Raw genomic sequence first — 12508 nt, forward strand, 5'->3', positions numbered from 1 at the left:
TGCTCCCCACCTGCCAGGGAGAGCCCTTTATGCTCTTGGTTATCCTGGTTCTCTGTACCTATTTCACTTAAGTTTTAATTTGCTGTTTTTAAAACCTGGAGGTTTAAAATTTGGAGGGAGGAGATTTGTGGGGGCATTTTTTTATTTTTTTCAAAGCCCTTGTGAGAGCAGTGCTTAGCTCTGTACTGAGGATGCCATCAGTGCCCACACAAGGACTGAACTTTGGTGTTGCTCTCTGGTTGAGGGCTAGTCTGCACAGCCTGGCAGCAGCAGGCTTCCAAACAAGTGAGCTGAGCATACTTACAGAGTGAAGGAAAAACCCTCCTGTGTCTCTCCCTTAGGAAAAAACCCACCGTGGTTACTGTAGTAACCGTGATCTATCTGCCAGCAGACACAGGCTGCTGGACAGGCAGCACTGCAGGGGAAGTGCTGCACATGCATGCCTGTAGCAGACAGGGCTTGGATAACACTTTCTAAGTCATTCAGGCTCCCCTTTGCCCCAGGGCAGGACTGGCATTGCCTTCACCAGGCAGGTTCTTGTCTGACTCTGCGTTTCAAATCTCCACTGATGAGGAAGGGAATGTTGTTCCTTGTCACAGCTGTTGCTTGTTTCATAGCCTGCAGTGTGAAAAGGATGGCATTTCCATACAGTTCTTATATTCACTGGTGTAATTGTAGTTCTTGTCTCTGGTTGTTTGATAGGTTGAACTAATGACCAGCCATTTGTGTAGTGATCTTTGCTGCCTCCCTTTTTATATTTTGGGAGTTAGAATATGATCTTGGAAGAGCAGAGCTGGCCTGTGACTTTCTATGACTGGAGAACACCTGGGCAGACTCAGAATCAGCCTTTTTCTCTCTATTATTTTGGACTGTGTTCCTGATCTATAGAACTGACTCCCTCCTGAGCCTGAAGGTAGTATCAAATTGCTCTTCTTTCTGACTCAGTTACTTCTCTTTGGATTTCAAACATGCTGTTACCAGTAAACAGTAAACTTACGATAACACTGGGTTGTGAGAACTTCTAGATCTTGAGGAAGAAGGAAATGGCCATGCAAGTAATTGCTGGCCAGGAGGCATAATGTGTTTGTCAGAGGCCATAATGTCTGAAGGAGAAAAGAAGATGGTTGTTTTAATGGAGTTGATACTGGCAGCAGGAGCAGCAGAAACATAATTTCAGTGTCCTATGGGAAGTTATTTTCTGTTTTATTTATCAGTTTGAGCTTCTGTGTCCTCCTTTCACACCCCCTCTGGACAGTGCCTCAGACCATTGCTCCAAGGAGGCTGGATGCAGATGCCCCCCTATCATGTCCTGTACAGAGATAAGATTATTGAGCAGCCCCACAGTACATTCCTAACTCATACTTTGCTTCTCTCAGGTGGTTACAAACGGTTTTACAGACTTTGAACTTGTAAAGTATTAATAAAAAGTACAGACAGTCTAAATTTCTTTATCTCTTAAAGTGTGTTGGTTTTGCTGGTTTCCAGTCAGGTTTTTCCCACATAAGCTCTGTTGTGTTTATTTTGCCTGGGCTCTGCTTTCATTCCTTGAAGCACAGCTTTAAAGTGATGAGAGAACTTTGCCACTTGGTCATAAAGCTTGAATCTGGAAAGAAATGAGATCAGCTTCAAGGCTTGGTATGACTTCTTGTGTAGCGTCTGTGCTGAGTTTAAGAACTTTAATGGTTGCATGGGTTCCACTGAGAGCCTTCATCCCCAGAAACTCTGCTTCTTCTCCCACCATGTCCATTTCCCCAGTACTGATTAAAATTTTGTGTTGAAATCTAAGCTAATTCCTTCTTGAAGGTATGGAATTTAAGGATTGCTCAGTGAGGTAACTGGGTTTCTACATGGACCCATTTCCATCTCCCAAGCCAGAAGCAGAAGGTCAGGTCCAAGTCAGGCCCCACAGTCTAAAACCAGCACCCTGGCCAAGGAAATCCAGAACCAGTAAAGCCATTTGAGTCTGAAGCCCTTCAGCCTCTCAGGGAGCCACTGCTTCCATCAGACAGGGCAGCCCTGCTGTGCCTCTGCCCAGCTGGGAAGGAAGGTGGCCAGGGAAACAGAGGCCTTGGCCAGCTGCAGCCTCTGCTCGTGCTGGGTGAGCCCTTTGCAAGGAGAGATCCCACCTGTGGATCTGGCTGCCTCAGTTGTTTGGCTACATTATACAATTGCCAAGCTTAATTTAATTTTTGACTGGTCAAGATTTGGCTGATTTGATCAGTACAATTCTCCAGGGACAAAAAAGAAAAAGCCATTATTCTCACTTCCTGCTATATTTGACTTTGATAAAACAACAGATTAGTTATCACTAAGGTAAAGGCATCAGCTGACCACAGTTTTCAGCTGGAGTATCGTGTATTTAAATGATAACGGGGCTATGTGAGCACAAACACCTTTTTGTTAAAAGTGCCTCCTACTTAATGAAGTGTTACATAAAAACTAAATTATCCCCAGGTAGTTTTACTCTGGAGTATTTGGGTAATACACACAGCAACAGCATATTAAAATAGAAGAAGCAAACAAAAATAACAATGATGAAAGGGATCCTTGATTCCAAATGATACTGTGTACCTTAGAGCATTGACATTTGTGTCAATATCGTATTAGTGATAATCAAATTTCTCATTGTCTGCTGCAATGTAACCAACTCCTGGAGTGTAAAAGTCCATTAATCATGGAGTTGTGCTCTCTGTGCCTGTGTCAGTGGGAAGATAAATTAGAAGGCACTTTGCAGATCTGCTGAAAGAAAGGAGGACATGCATTGAGTTTAGATGGAGTAGGATAAGCAAAACATACTCCTAGATATTTTTCCTTGACATTTTCTCCATTCCAAGCCAAATAATAGTTCAGATTGTATTTTTACTAACTATTCTGCATACTTCTGTATCACAGTTTTCATTGTAGACTAAATGAAAGTGCATTTCACTTGAGGCAAGAGGTTCTGGGGGTGAGTTTCTACGGCTGCAGACTGTACAGGCATTTTTACCCTTTGAAAATGGGGCAACTACATTTCACAGTTATCTTGGTCCTGACATTGCAGAGCCTGCAATGCTTCCAGCAGGCTCTGGAGACTCAAGTCTGCCACAGACCTCCTGCATGGTGTTGGCAGATCATTTTGCTCTACCTTTTTTCCCTTACTGCAGGCAACAGCACCCCTGCATCCAGAAGGCACAGCCTTGATAACACCAAGTCAATGTTCATGAGAGAGATCTGAAGAAAGAGCTTGTGGGTGCGTTTTCTTCCTTCCTGAAACGCTGTGAGGATGGGCTGAATGTGGCAGATGCCAGCTGGATGGATGGTGTGTCTTGGAGGCTCTGCATGCTGTCATGGCTCTGAGCAGCCCTCGCTGAGTGTGCAATCATGTAAGAGCAGCCCTGGGGGATCAGTTTCACCTCACAGTGCTGGACCTTCTGCACCCTCAGTTGAAAAGTGATGGCAATATTCCTTATTTTCCAACATGGAGCTCTTGCTAACAGACATGCTAAGTGTTACTGCAGTGCACAGAGTGTTAGGGCTCTGCTGTTTAGAAATCTTTGGTTGTCCATAGCAACCTGCAGGCATTCAAATATCAGCTTGCACGTACGTGGGGGTTTGAAACGCTGCTGCTGCTGCTGGAGGCTCCTAGGAAAAGGCTCTCAGCTTTGTCCCTGTGTGGACCTTTTCCCCATTGCCCCTCCCCATCCCACACAGGCTGTGGCTCCTGCCAGCAGAGCAGTGTTCAGCAGGCTGCAGGTCCTCCCTTAGGAGCATTGTGCGTGGCCAGGGAGAAGCCAGGACCGAGGCAAGGTGTGCTAGACAGTCCCACCCAGAGGTAGCTCCCATCCAGCACAGACAGCAGGGCTCTGATATCCACCACTGCACAGAAGACTGGAGCTCACTGGTGCCTTGCAAAAGGCAGACTTGCTTGTAGTTGAAATTAGGAAAGAAACAAAGGAAAAGACAGAGCCACTCTATCTCACACTCCCAGGCCATGATCTGGGCAAAACTCCCTGTGCCCTAGCTAACAAGCAGGAGGCAGGGCAGCATCCCAGGCTGTAGCCATGGGGCCAAAGCAATGGCTGTGTGATGTGGTTCAACATCAGTATTCCCCTCTGCTGCAAATGTCTCAGATTAGCACACTGGGTCATTCTGCACCTGTTAGTGACCTCCATGTGTTCTGGAGGACCCTTGTGTCAGCCAGCTAGTGCATGCTCTGTCCTAGTGCAGGGTGTTGTGACAGCCCTGAAAGGGTCACTGCCATGTGTGCTTTATCACTGCCTCCCTCCTTAATGCTCCACTCTGCAGGGAGCCAGAGCCTGGACCAACTGCTCAGCTTCAGCGAGCCACTTTTGCAATATTACAGTATGAAGACATTTTGAGCAGCTTCTGTGCATTTGGCAGCACCCAGTCTCCACTTTAATTAGGCTTGGGTGTCCTCCAAAATGACAAAAACTTTAAAAGCCCCAAGTGTAACCCTGGGTGAATGTAGGTGGGGCTGTAATCACCCTGGGAGTCTTTCAGCTCCAGTGGCCAGTTTACATAATCAAGACCTGACACAGCAAAAGAGAGACTTACAGTCCAATGGCTTCAGCCCTTTAATCCCTATTTCTACCAGTAATCCTTTCTCTGCAAGTAGGCCCTACTTGTCCAAGTAGTTCTCTTGGCTTCAGGAGTGTCTTTGACCTGCCTGTACTTAATGTAAACTCCGATTAATTTGGCATCTGTGGAATCCTAAAAAAGAAAAACAGCCGAGTACAATTGAGGGCAACAGGCTTTACAGACCCAGGAGGTCACACTGGAGTTTACATTTGCTGCTGGCAATTCCAAGGGATTGCTAGAGCAGCCACACCAGATGAATTTCCTTTCTAACTGCAGAATAAACACTTCATGTGGGGTAAGTATTAAAGGAATTACAGTAACAGGAAAGGAAAAGGAGGTCTGTTTACCTGTAGCAGACACTGCTTGTTGGAGTGTTTTGCAAGTCAAGAGATAAAGCCTTAAATGGGGACAGCCAACGAACAAAGATGAGTGCTCTTCCAGCTTTTCAAGTTTTGGGTAATTGTGGCCATGGCTAATTTTCATACCATGATGGCTTAACAGTTATGTGCCTGTGATTGTGCAGCCCAGCTCACATGGGAAATGCATCTTGGAGCCTAATAAGCACTGAGGTGCACATCCTGCATGCTGCCATGGCAACAGCGGGATGCAGGAGAGCTGGGAGGGCTGGCTGCCAGGAGCTGCTGCACTTTGGCAAGAGAACTGCCCTTTGCATGTCCAAATCGCTTTAATTACCAGCTGTGGAAACTATCTGGTGTCTAGTGATTCTGGTTCTTCAAACAAGTGATACCCCTGTGAGCAGAATGAACCCTTTGGCTGCTGGGCCAGCACAGCTGTGTGGTGGAGACAGGCAGTCCAGGGGACACTGCCATGCAGAGCTGTCAGGCTTTGTAAGGAAGCCCAGGAATGCTCCACTGATGGTGCTCTGGCATTCAACGTCAGATTGTGTTTGGGTGTTTTGTTTTTACCTTGCTTTCTTGGTCACTGCTGATGCCTGTCCCTTTTACTGCTGACAGGGCTCATGCAGGGCAGCCTTCACTCCCTACTGACTTCTCTGCACAGGGCTGAGTGGGCTTATGGCAGGAGAGCTAGTTACAAAAAATTCTGTCCCAAGGAGAGCTGTGGTTCTTTGACACTTATTTTCCCCCAGGTGAGGTGTCTTCCTTGTTGAAAAAGATCATGGCTCTGCAATGCTGAGGCTGTGTTTGCCAGGTCAGGAAGAGGAGTCCCCTGCCTGAGCAAAGGCAGTGTCCATGGGAACTGGTGGCTTGGATACCCTGTGTTCTCAGTTTTCCTCCGTGGCTGAGACTTGCAGCAGGGCAGTGACTCCTGTGCTGTGTTGTAGCCAAGGAAACTACATGAGGCCCTGTCACTGGTGAGGGAAGACAGTGGGATGGAAGATTAAATGGGAGAACATGGCCCATGTAGGAGAATAGGGACATGAAATAATTTAAATGTAGTTCCTAAGAAGTAGGCAGCTTGGGTAGGTACCTGTTAATTCCAAGCTGAACCAAAATCAACTGTTTTGGGGAGTTTTTCTTATTCTGTATGACAAACTGAAGGAATATGATTAAACTACCGTGGACCTGAAACAGTTATATTTTGACATATGTATGCTCAAGCTGTGGTAAAAGTTAGTATTTCCCACTCTTGGGTCTTGACATGAAAGAAAGTGAGTGTTTTGCATCAGCCACCACTGCTGATTTCAGTTGCAGGATGCACCCTTAGCAATGGGTTTCCTGCCAATGTTATGAGTGTTGCTGCTGGGCTCAGGGGAGAGATGGCTGATACAAAGCCTGAGTCCTCTGACATTCTGCAGTTTGCAGCCCAAGTACCTCCATGGCAGATCCAGCCCATGAATTAGATTGCTCTGAGTGTCTTACACCTCTCTGCTGGTGTTGGGTAACCCAGTGAGCTCTCCCAGGAAGAGCCTGCATGGTCGTAATGCCAGCATGGAGCAGTCTGTGTGACACATGCTCCACGTGAATTCCCTGCACCCTCCACAGGTGCATCATTTGGCTGAAAGCAGACAACAGTCATGGCTAATTACCTGTTGCTCTGCTACCTGCTTATTAAGGAAAGCTGCAAAGCTGAGATGAGCTCTCTCTGGTGTAGTGACCACCTGACTCAGTGGCTGTAGAGGTGAAGGATGAAAACTTGGGAGAGAAACCTGGAATGGGTAATACAATAGTGGTTAGTTGGGTTTTTTAGCCTTCTTCAGGATTTGCTGCTCAGAAATACAGTAACACAACTGGGATAAATGTATGTAAAGATCACAATTCCTAACTCAAGGGAAGCAAACACATTGCAGTAAGAAAAGCCACTTCTTATCTGGCTGGAAAAGAAACCAGTTGTGTTGGCACAGACGCATTTTGGAAAATTAAACAGCAGGAAGGGAAATGACGCCACGGTTCCATGGGAGTGCAGGGAGGCCATCAGAAGAGAGCTCCCTTGCAGGCTTCAGAGGAGGCTGAGGGCACTGCAGGGGTGGCCCCCACTGCTGGCAGCTCAGCTGGGTTCCTGGGGCTGAGCATCCATGGCAGAGGCTGTGCTGAGAAGCTCTCTGACAGACTAAACTCCATCAGCAGTGAGACCTTGGTACTGCTCCATGGTCCCTGTGCACTGCAGATGTGCACTCTGGCCATGAGTTCACCTTGGTACCTAGGCTGACAGATGCCATGGAGAGGTTTCTTAATGTAACATATACTTTGAAGAGTTCCATTATAATTCCAATACAGGGCTGGATTTCATAAACCTGAATGGTGCCATCAAGCTTCTGAAGTTAACATCTGGTTAAAGCTTATAGGAACTTTGAAAAACTCTTGTTATAACACAAGATAAAAACGAGCCTGAATATGGAAAACCTGTGCAGAAATATTCATGATGTGTGTCACTATGTATCTTCTTTTACATGGCATCTGGTGTAAATCAGGATGTAACTTAGGGGGTTACTGAACCATGTTATCGAGGTGTTGATGTCTCTCAATCCTGCATCACAGCAGCTGAAGCTCTGTCGTAAGAGATGGATGACTAAATGACAACACACAGATGATGTGCCTCCTGTGGAAGTATCTATGGAAGATGCTAAATGGGTATAAGATGCCATTCATTTTATCAGTAATAAAATATCTGCAATACAAAATAACTTTCTTGTGTGCTAAGATTTCAGTATTGTCTGGCTTGCCTGAAGAACGTAAAGAAACTATGGGACCAACAGATAATACAATTGCAAGCTGAATTACCTGGAGTTTTTGGTAAGACTTTATTTGTGTTTCCTTGTTAAGCTAGATTGCAATAATGAATTACTCTTTTCCAGAAAATATATTCTATATTTTAATACCACTCTGCAGCAAATATGAGACTCTTAGAAAAGCTTTAAAGTTAACCTCATCAAGAAGTATTCTGGGCAGCACCAATATCTTAATGGTTAAGAACACACAAAAAATTAGTCCATACAAGAATAGACTCTTTAGCTCTCCTTTGTACACACCTAATAGTAATAGGATGGGAATGGAGTGACTTGCTACATGTAGACATTACCTTATATTTTATTATTACTAAAGCCTTTTATTGGTCAAGGAGACCCAGCAGAACAGAAACAATAATTATTTCCTGTAGTACTAGTTTTACAACAGTGAAAATGTACCCTGTTGGCAAACCCCTTTAAATGAAAGCAGTGAAGGCATCTGGTGGCTTGGGATTAACCATTTCCCCAGCAGTACCAGCGAGGAATCACACTGCTCTTTCCTAAAGTGAAGCTGCATTCACTGAGACAATGGACACAGACTGATTGGTGTGGGTAAAGTCCCCTTGGAGTACCTGGTGCCTATTCCACTGGCACTGCTTTCTTGTAGGATCTCCTGGAGGCCTAAAGGAGGCCTCTAAAGGTTAACCTGTGGCCAGGTGTAGGATGCCAGGAGGGAACGTTCAGCCAGCTGCTCTGGGGCTGATGACGTGCACTGGTAACCTGAGAGCCTGTTGCACAGCTTTTGTGCCTGGGGTTGCTGTGGGATCATGTCCCTGATGTGCCATCCCCACCCCAGCTCTGTCCCTGAGTGTGCCATGCCCACATCACCCAGAGTGCTGCCCCTCCTGGGCACATGCCTTTCAGTTCTGTTTGAATTCCATGTGCAATGCCTGTTTCCCAGTAACTCACTGGCTACACTGTCCTATTCTGCTCTGCCCTGTCTGGATTGTTCAGGAATATCTGAGAACCTGTGCTCCTGAACTGTCTGTTATCAGCAAACCCAGGAGCTGGGAAGCCCTAGGAAGCTTTCACTGTACTCCATTTATTTTTCCATTCCCTCCCACATCTCACACAACATGGGGCAGCAACACAGGATGCAGTCAAATGGTTCCTACAAACACCACTGTGAGTAAGGCATTTGAATTCCTCTTCTAAAAGATCCCAAAATACAACTTGATTTCAAACTACCTTCCCAGGGGTGCTTATGCCAAAGGACCACTTGGAGAACCCATTTTGCTTTGCATATATTAATGGCTGTCAGAAGGAACAATTTCCTTTGCTATCCCTCCTGGACAGGAACGTTGTTATTATATATGGTGTGAAAATGGAAGAGAAAATACAAAAGCTGTAAAAGGTTCAAAACCTCTTTTTGTTGCCAGTGACACTTGAAATGTGCTGCATCATCAGGTTTGATGTTCTGAAATAACATTTTTTTACTTTTTGGCCCAGGTGGATGATTCTTAGGGCTTTTCCTAATGTCTTTAATAGCAGTGATGATATTCAGCTTATAGAATTCTGCAGCAATTGTTACTCATTAGTCACTGACACAAAGCTTTGCACAGCAGAATCTATCTACAGGTGCCACAGGGAGAAGACAAGAAAGAAAAATGTGTCATACTCTGAGGTAAACAGCTTTATTCCCTATTAGTCTGCCAGAGGCTGAATTAGTAATTGATGAAGCACTTTGCCACGATGAGATTTGTTTAGTCCACTTAGGATTTGTTTTTTGCTGTTAACAGAAAGCTAAACAAGCGAGGCTGTGTCTACATGCTCTTGTGCAGATAGGAGCTTGCTCTGTGCCTGGTGCCTGTCAGCTGTGAGCACGGCTGCCTTGTTTGCACAGCAGCGAGAGGAGGGCTGATATTCCCTCAGTTACTCATCTCAGCACCTCCACCAGGTTTTGGAGCTGCCTCTGCCTTGCTAGTGCAGGGCAGGCATGCTGGATGCTGCACAGGAATGCAGCTGTCACACACAGCGCTGCTGGCAGCCAGAGAGGAGGGCTGGTGACAGCCCTGGGCAGGGTGGGGGTCATGGCACTTCATCCAGCTCCGTGGCAGTGGCAACAAAGTGGTTCCTCTGCCTAGGAACCTAAAACCACCACCAAAGTTTCAGAAAGAAGCTGACACTGCTACAGCGAAAAAAGAAAAAAAAGAAAAAAGAAAACAAACAAAAAAAACCCCAAACAAGAATATAGAAAAGAAATATAAATCCCTATCTCAAAAAGTAAATCCAAACCAAATTAAATTTTCAAAGCCTCCTTCCTGAACATAAATCCCCTGTTTTTCCTTTGAAGGTCAGCATGAGATGATGCAAGAACAAGGCTGAACTTCCAGCCCATTAGGCTCAGCGGAGCCAGGCGGCAGACAGGGTGATGTGGTGTGTCTGCATACCTCCCCCAGGCACTGGAGAAGAGGTGAGATGAAAACCCTTCCTGCAGTGGAAGGAGTTACAAGATCCTTCTGATGTCCAAGGGAATGTGCTGCTGACACAGGGGTGCCACGGGACAGGCTAATGGACTAGGGAATCACTCCTAGGAGAGACAGGCAAAAAAAGAGAAGGCATTTATTTGCAAAGCCTTCTGAAATGTTGCCTCCCCTGGCTATAACTCATAGGCAAGGGCTCAACTTGCTGGTATCTGAAGGGCTTCTGGGCCACTTCAGACAACTCCCTCACTGCGCTGTGTGTGTGTGAAACAAGGAACATGGCTCACTCGGGAAGGCAGAGGTCTGTCAGAGCCCTGTGTCCCACTGGAACTGCCCTCATCCTCCAAATTCAAGTTTTTGTCTCGTTGCCAGTGGGGCAGTTTAAGGGATCACTCCACATTTTTGTTGGCTTAAAGCTGGTATCTATTTTCCCTACATAAGCAGGAGTTACTGAACTGGTTTAGGTGACTGTGACTGGAGTCTCTGTGAACAGTGTGGGTTACTCTGGCACAGCTACAGTAGGAAAGTTCTAACCCCCCCCCATCTGCACTTGTTAAACCTTTTAATTAAAGATCCCTTTGATGAAGGTGGGAGGCTGAGAGGTCAGGGTTTTGCTTACAGCACTCACCAGAGACCCAAGAAAGAGCAGGTGTGAGTGGTAGCGGGCTTTGAGACTTGCCCTTTGGAGCTCTAGTGGAAGAGATGAAGAGGCAACAGCTCCTATGCTCTCCATCTGTATGGGGCAAAGTTAGACTAAATTTCCTCTGCTTCAAGCTGAGCAGGAAAGATGACCTAGAACTGCCCCACATCAGTGATTTCATATAAGACATCTGACTGATGTGTGAGGGATTCATCAAAAGAAGGAAATTAATAACTTCCAAAAACACCTTGCAGGACTGGGTTCTCAGATGAAAACATCTGCTAAAGTGTGTGGAACCCAGGAAGGAAAGGCTACATTAGTGCAGCCACACAAGCACATGGCTCCTCTGGAAAGAATAAGAATGCTGCAAATTCTGATTGTTCGGTTTGTCTGTTTCCGGTTTTTTTTTGTTTTTTTTTTCTCCCCATGGTATTTACAGTGCCCTGGTACTCATTCAGCTTTCCCAGCTAACAGCTAGGGAGGTAGATGGAGCTACCTGGAATCCTGGCATCAAGCACCTGACAGGCACCTTCCTGCTTCAGGCATCCTGCAGGTCCATTGCCCTGAGGCAGGAGGGCAGCAGGCAGCTTGGATGTGTTCCTGTGTTGGGAACATGACCCCAACAGGGTGGGGATTCCCCAATGCACCTGCCCCACTGACTTCTGGATGAGGTTCCTCTCAAACCTGTGTGGCATTCCCAGGCATCACTCCTGTTTCCCTGGGGAAATACTGACCCTGATGGCAGAATATGGTGTTTGAGATGCTGAAGACACCAAACCAGTGTTTGCTGGGGTCTCCAGACTGCCAGACTGGCTGCCAGCTTGTTACACACACTGATGTGTCATTAGTGTTATCAACCTGAACCTGTACATTAATTTAGGGGCTTGTCAGACATATGGTAATGGGCTGGTGAGGCTTGGTGAAAGGTGGCGTTTGCAGGCATCTGTACTTTTTAAAATCTCTATACAATAAAATATTACACATTAGCTTTTGCTCTTGCTGGCAGATTTCTTGTGGGAAGATCTACTTTGGGACTCCAGTAGCACTGAATACTGAGCAAGTGACAGAAATAGGGAGTTTGGAGCAATGTCTCTGCTGGCATAACTCCACTGCAGCCAGAGGGTGAAATCCCAGCCCTGTTGAGATGCACGGGACTTGTGCCAGGCTTCAACTGCTGAGAACTCTTTTAGCAACTCAACCCTGATTTTGCTTTGGACTGAAACCTCCCTGTGGATCTCAGCCTAGAAACACTCACATCTTTCACACAGAAGAAAAATGTTCTGCAGCAAGCAAATGAGCTTGGAAATGATTTAAACTCCATCAGTGGAACCCTTGCTGTAGACATTCACTGCGGGCTAAATTTGGTTTGTGTGGTAGGACACTGAGTGGCTCAGAGACACTCATCTCCCTCAGCAATGGAAGGGCTCATGCTTTGGCTGCAGACACAGTTTATGGGATGTGCTCCCTGTTACTCCTGTGAACAGCAGGAGCAAAGTTTTGGTGCTCTCAGTGTGACTCATTCATACAGACAGTGCTCATCAACATTTTTTTTTAAGACCAGGAACTGTAGATATTGACAATGTATTTCTCTCCTCTTTTTGCAGTATATATTGTATATATCCTGGTGTCCTGGCTCCTTTTCCAGGCCTATCCATTCTTCCA

The sequence above is a fragment of the Erithacus rubecula genome (assembly GCF_903797595.1).
Source record: "Erithacus rubecula genome assembly, chromosome: 8".
NCBI lineage: Eukaryota > Metazoa > Chordata > Aves > Passeriformes > Muscicapidae > Erithacus > Erithacus rubecula.